Genomic DNA, 7202 nt, shown 5'->3' on the forward strand with positions numbered 1-7202 from the left:
TCTAGGGTTTAGCCTCTACGATCTCGTGGTAGATCAACTCTTGTAATACTCATATCATCAAGATCAATCAAGCAGGAAGTAGGGTATTACCTCCACCGAGAGGGCCCGAACCTGGGTAAACATCGTGTCCCCAGCCTCCTGTTACCATTAGCCTTAGATGCACAGTTCGGGACCCCCTACCCGAGATCCGCCGGTTTTGACACCGACAAGAAGGCCAAGAGATTCTTTGCGAGATTCATGAAGGAGATTGCGGCCATCATGTCGGTTCAAAATCTCTTATGACCAAAGCTTTTCGTCATGGGTTTTATTGGCTGACGGCTCACGTTGATGCAGAGGATCTGGTCAGTAAATGTGATGGTTATCAGAAATTCTCACGACGAGCTCATGTGCCGGCTCAGGAATTGAGGATGATTCCAATTACTTGACCGTTTGCAGTGTGGGGGCTTGACATGGTTGGGCCTTTTAAAAGGTCCAAGGATAAAAAGACCCGCCTCTTGAACATTGCAATTTAAGTTGGTGGTTTGAGCCGCCATGAACAAGTGGATCTATCAAAACGCAAATTTTTGGCTAAGTATCACACAAACAAGTTTCGCAGATTGCAATCATTATTTTGGATCAGCGGATGTTCAGAAAAAGGAAATAAATCTAGACCTAAAAAAATCAGTGCAAATGAGTTCCTGAGGTCCAAGGGGATCTTTTCTTCAGAGAAAGGGGCTTGCTAGTATTGAAACTAAAGGCAAAAACAACTATCGTATCAGTTCTGTGTCGTTTTGGATCAAAAAATCTCATGGTGCAGGCATTGAAGAAGAACTGCGATGAACTCTGAAGAACACAGGCGAACTCTGAAACCCTAATGTGGATCTGGGGTGCGGGAAAACAAGTCCTTACCGATGCAGATCTACTGCGGAGGGATGCCGCCGTGCTCTGGTTCGATTCAGGGTGATGCAACGGCCTGGGACGAAGACAACGGTGCGCTCTGCGGCGGTGGCGGAGCTCGAGCGGATGAGGTCGCGAGAGGAAGAAGAAGCTGGAAAGGGGGAGAATGAGGAAAAGCCAAGATGTGGCTATTTATAAGGAAGGACTAATAAGTGGGCGCGAAAAACAAGGAGGCCAAAAATATGGTTATCCAGCTGCCCAGACGCCTCGATTTTCGGGACGGTTATTAAGATAAGGATCCGTTGAGATATGTTGGACGAAGTGTGAATTAATGGCAGATGACGTCATGGCGGGTTATCACAAATCCAGAAGATGATGTCATGGCGGGTTATCACAAATCCAGAAGATGACGTCATGGCGGGTTATTGATTCTCGCACAGATGAAGAGCAGAAGATTTTTATTAAGTGTTGAAGATTGACATGAAGCAGTTCAAATCAATCTGGGGTCTAATGTTGGGGATATAACAATTGGGTATGACCCGCCCAGGAGGGGCTGGGTTATACCTATAGGCGATTCATAGTATGAAGCCCAAGAAGACACTCGAAGATGGCGATTCAGTTAAGGACCCAAGGCCCAAAGGCGACTTAAGGTCTGTAGAGATAAACCGCCATATGTATATGACTTGTATTGTAAGACAGGAATAGATAGTCACCGAGCCGGACACTGTTTATGAGTCGGCGGGACTCTGTAAGCCGCTGGGTGTCGACCTCTGTATATAAAGGGATGACCCGGCGGCAGTTCAGGACAAGTAACGTCAGATCGAGAACTAGATCAAGCGGATTTCGCTTCCTGGTCATCGAGACATAAGCAATACCACCTCAAACTGGATTAGGCTTTTACCTTCACCGCAAGGGGCCAAACCAATATAAACTCATGTGTCGTTTGTCCCGTTTTAACCCCTTTAAGCTTCCTAGTTGTGATGGCTCCACGACTAAGTCCTTTTGCTAGGACATTTGTCGTGACGTTTCCACGACATCGGGCGCTGCGCTCTTTCCGGCACCTTAGGCTTGATGGATCCTCGGCATCTGCGCACCACCACAACCCTGCTGGTGTCCTTGGTTGGCCATCCACCCGGTGCATCTTTGATTCCGGCACCCTCCGTGAGCTGCGTACCCTTCCAGCTCCTTGGGTCTGTCGGCGTCCCTGTTGCTCCGGTCCCGGTGGCCTTGATCTGCGCTCTTTTCCAGATCTTGGGTCGTCCGGGACTTGGCCACCGTCGCATCCTCACGTTCCGCTCAACCATGCAACCTCACCCTCCTTTGGAGCTCGCACGTCCGGCGGCACCCGGTGCCTCCTCGGCGTCGAGCGTGGCTCCCCTTCCGGCTGACGCAGTTCCGGCGTATACCTGACCTCCTCTTCTCCGACTCGTACCCCGACGGCTTGGGATTGCTCGGTACATGGCCAGGGCGAAATCCCTGCATCTTATGCTGGCAGTGGTGACACCCGCGGGTGTCGTCACCTTCTTGAAGGCGCTGTCATGGCCGTTATCCGTGCCCCTCTTCGAGCATCAGGGGAAACCCTAGGTCTGGTTTTCCGGATCGGACGACGATGGCGTCTTGGTGTCGTTCTCCTTCGTGAAGGCGTTGTCTTGTTTACTCGCGGTGTCCTCGGTGCTAAATGTGGAGATGTTGGTCGTCTAGTTGCTTGGGTTGCTTCCCTGGTTGGCGAGTTTAGCTATGTTTTTCTTTGTTTGGGTCGAGCTTCTCATGTCTCTTTGCTTCGGCAACCATGTCCACGCCTCTTGCATTCGTGTCATGGGTTGTACCCCCTGTATTCGCTCTAACTTCTTCTATCAATGAATGATATGCAAGTTTTGCGTATTCGTGGAAAAAAAAACATGAGCTACACAGACGGCAAATATTGCACGATTCCTGCACGACCTTGTTAATTCGCGGCACATGCATGGGAGTCAAAAGGCAATGGCCACTCGCACCGGCGGAGCTACGTGCGCCCTGTCCAAAGGCAAAAAAGAAAGCTACGTATGCCTAGTCCGCTCCATCCGTGAGGGGTCAGCGGATGCGCTCAGTACACACAACAGATGACTTTTCCTTTGGTTAGCTTGTGTGTGACGCATGTCAAACCTGCTGCTCGAAGCCGGAATACCCAGCCCACTGCAGCTCAATCCACTAGTAGACTAGACCAACACGCTTCTTTTTTTCTTTTTCTTTTTTTTTTTTTTGAAAGGCAATGGCAGTAGTTCTGCCTATTCATATTAGAAGAGGGAAAAGGAACCAAAGTTCCCAGGTGTTGTACAGAGCCTCAAGTACCCACGCACACATACAAAACCCAAAAACTGGAAAAAGAAAGAAAACAGTAGCTTCCTTGAACAGTACAATGTCGTCTCTGGCCATAGCAGCAACTGTTTCAGGAGAGCATCTCTTTCCTTCAAACGTCCGCCTATTCCTCTCTTTCCAAAGATTCCAAACAACGTAAGCAGCCGATGTGATCTGGGTGCAAGAAGTTGGGTTGTTGTGCAGATTCACATCCAGCAGAACATCCATTCCCGATTCAGCCACAGCAGCACGCTCCAGATTCAGCCACATCAGGGCGCAGCTGCATCGTCGCACATGCTAATATCCTTTGTTTCTCCTAATGCTAGTTCATGGGACCATCTCAAATTTCCAAGACCAATTTTTCCACAGACTCCTATCAAAAGAAAAAAGTCATATATGCTATAGTTATTGAATTCGATTTCGTAGCATGAATTATTCAATTGTTTGCAAATTTCTACAGATTGTAGTTTACCAACTTATAATTGGCCATGGGTAAGCCAGTTAGCAAACAATTGGTTCTGTTTTCAAAAGAAAATGACGGTTTAGAGTTTCGATGGTTTTTAAAATAACTGACACCGACTAATACTAGCTATTACTAAAATCGGTACAGAGAGACTAGTATTGAAGAAGTATGGTTCAAAATTTAAAAAATTTCTGTGTTCCCTTTTAGACCGGCCTGTCCAACTTTTTCTTTGTAGCTCCGCCACTGGCCGCTCAATTAGCTGGTCGTCCAAAAATCGGGTATTAGTATCGTGTCCCGTCATGCTCTTGCATGATCGGCAAAACCTCCCTTCATGGCCTTAAAGAAAAAATAACCTCGCTTCATCATGTTGGCAACCTCTTATAATGATGCGGCGGTAACCCTAAAAATCAAGAGCTTTGCTACACATACAGGATGTTACAGGCATGAGGGGTTTACAGGGTGTTGTGGCAGTTTTTAATTGGTCATTAGTAGAGGCACGGGCCCACCCCCATTGAAATCAGAGGGAGGAGGGTGTTTAGAAAGTTTGAAAGAAGCCTGTAGAAACCTGTAAAAGCCTGTACGTCTACCATTTTTGAAAAATCAAAACCATAACTATATTGCACGCCTTATAAAGGTCAACAGAAAGCTCGAGACTCGTGGCTTGGCTCACAAGCTTGGCTCGGCTCGGAGGTCAAATGAGTCAAGCCCAAGCCTCCTTGCCAGCTTGTCAACCTCGACGAGCTGCTCGGAGGCTCGGTGCATAGAAATTTTTGACATGAGCATTGTTGAAACTTTGGCAATTCACAAGCATATTCAAATGGGAAGCATTGTTGAACATCCAATTATCTCGGATGTGATATTTATATTTGAACTATTGTTGTACTAGGAATATTTACATGCTATTTATGGATGAATTATGTTATTTTTTATATGTATTTGAAGTGTTGCAGACTTAAAAACAAGGATGGACGTTTTGTGAGACAGGGTTGGATGACTTGGACTCTCCGGACTAGTGCGCAGACAAATACAGTGTCCGTTTTAAGGACGGTCAAAGACGCAAGTGAGTCGGCGGGCAGCAATCGGCGGCAGGGTGGCAGCGCGGTGTGGCAACAGACCAGCAAGCGAGGAACCGGGGCCGCGCACTCGACGCTCATGCAGATGACCAATGAGTTGGGGAAGTTACTGGAGGAGGCCGTTACGACGGTGGCGGTCGGTGGTCGAACATGAGGTCGAGCGTCTGGTCACGTGTGTCATGTACTCCCTCTGTTCCTAAATACTTATCTTTCTAGGCATTTTAACAAGTGACTACATACGAAGTAAAATGAGTGAATCTACACTCTAAAATATGTCTACACACATTCGTATGTGTTAATCATTTGAAATGTCTAGAAAGACAAATATTTAGGAACGGAGAGAGTATGTTTTTTTAAGTCAATGTGTGTCATGTACGTGCTAGTTAGCCCGACACCTATTTGGCGCCATCGGCGTCGGTAAAAGGCTAATTAGCCAACCGGCGCACACCCCTCATGACCATTTACCCTTTTTCTGTTAAACTTTAATAAAATGTGCAGGCGACATGACTCGAACTCATGACTTCTTCATTGAGAGAGAACTGCAAAACCAACTAGGACATCTTAACGCTCGTGCCTATTACCTTTTTTTTCAGTTCGCGAAAACCCTCGGTTTTGGGAAGCTTCCCCAATCGGTTTCCCGGTTTGCTAGTCGGTTTTGGGTGGTTCTTATTTAGTTTTTCTTTCTTCTTTCTTTTTCCTTGTTTCTTTTTCTCCTTTTTTATTTATTTTCTTTCTTTTTTCTCAAATGCGCAAACCTTTAAAAATTCATGAACTTTTTCCTCCGAATTGATGAACTTTTTCCAAAATCCATGAACTTTTTCTTCAAAATCAATGAATTTTTTTCAAAATTGATGTTTTTTCAAAATCGATGAACTTTTCGAATCCGTGATTTTTTTCTCAAAATTCGTGCACTTTTTTTAAATCAATGAACTTTTTTAAAATTCGTGAACATTTTGTCAAAATAAATGAACTTTTTGCAAAATCAACGAACACTTTTCAAATCCTTGAACTTTTTTTCAAAACCATGTTTTTTAAAAGTTGGGAACTATTACTGAAATTGCTTTTTTTTAATCCAAGGACTTCTTTGAATTCGCTAACCTTTTTGTTTTTGGATTTTTTTTCTTTTTTATCAAAAGTTAACTGCTGACCATTCAACGGGCTGAACCCTGACCCATACAAAATTCTATATATGTAATACCTTCAAAAATTTACCTAAAAAATTAAAAATAATATGTAGTGCCTGCTGTTGGATATTTTGTGATTTGCATCTAAATAGTAGATCAATAATTTGTTGCTACTACAATACTGCTACAGTGTTGCAGCAGTGGTCTAGTTGCTACAGCAATTTTGTCATGATCGGGGGCAACTTTCCTCTAACATAGTGCACAGTGCATATAAATACATGTGAGAGATCCATATGCGGTTGCTCTAAGCTCTCGCTCTCACCCTCGCTCAAGCTCGACCCCAAACTCAGGATCAAAGCAAGCACTGGAGGCACTGCAAAGGACCAAACAGACATCACATTAAGATCTAGAAGGAGAAGGAAGAAGAAGAGAAGATGACAAGACCTCAAGATGGGTTGACACCTCAATCTGCTTTGAAGATGGACTAGTGAAAGATGCGGCGACGACAGATATGAGTGCGTCGGACCAGTTTGTGCCCCAGACCTGGCAGATGGTTCGGTCGGGGCCTCCGGCTTTAGACGTTAGGCTTAGGTGAGAGGCTGGGTATGTTGTCCAGCTTGCACCCCTTCATTATATGGACAGGAGTAGCGGCAAATTGCCAAGATACTGGATTCAGGCATATTGTTGTTCTACTTTGTAAGGTCCTCGAGAATAATCAATAAAATGGCCGCATGCTTCTCCCAGATGCAGAGACCGGGGTCATCCTCCTTTTCTAAAAAAAAGATCAAGGTAACTGTCCATCTTCTCATTTCTATGTGGCTCAAGCTTAGGGGTCTCTGGAATTTAAGAATCTGATGAATACCTGTTCACTCGCTCCGCGGTTTTCAACTAAAACTCCGCCAGCTCCGGGAGCGGCAGCGTGGAGCAGAGGGACTCCGAACAGTCCCTTAACCTAGTTGATCCTGACAATCAACACATGGGGCATAGCTCAGCTCTTGTCCATGAATTTAGACTTTTGTGGTAACTAGTTGTAGTGTGAAAAAAATGTCTGAGAGGGTGCAAGCACAAGGACCTAGGAAGGATGGAAGAAATCTTTACCCTCTTTTCACTTCACTACTCAAACTTTTTGTTAGAAAAAGCTAAAATAGTTCAGTTCAATATAAAATTAGAGCCATGAGGTCTCATGTACAAAACCCGGCCAACGCATTATTAACAAAAGTAGTTGTGGTCTACATTGATCTCAGCTTAAGCACCGAAAGAGTCTAAACTTGAGGTGAAGTGTTGAAATTGATTGGTACATGGATTCACCCAAGGTGGAAGGCGTGTTATGAA

Source organism: Triticum dicoccoides, chromosome 2B (assembly GCF_002162155.2).
Source record: "Triticum dicoccoides isolate Atlit2015 ecotype Zavitan chromosome 2B, WEW_v2.0, whole genome shotgun sequence".
Classification (NCBI taxonomy): Eukaryota; Viridiplantae; Streptophyta; class Magnoliopsida; order Poales; family Poaceae; genus Triticum; species Triticum dicoccoides.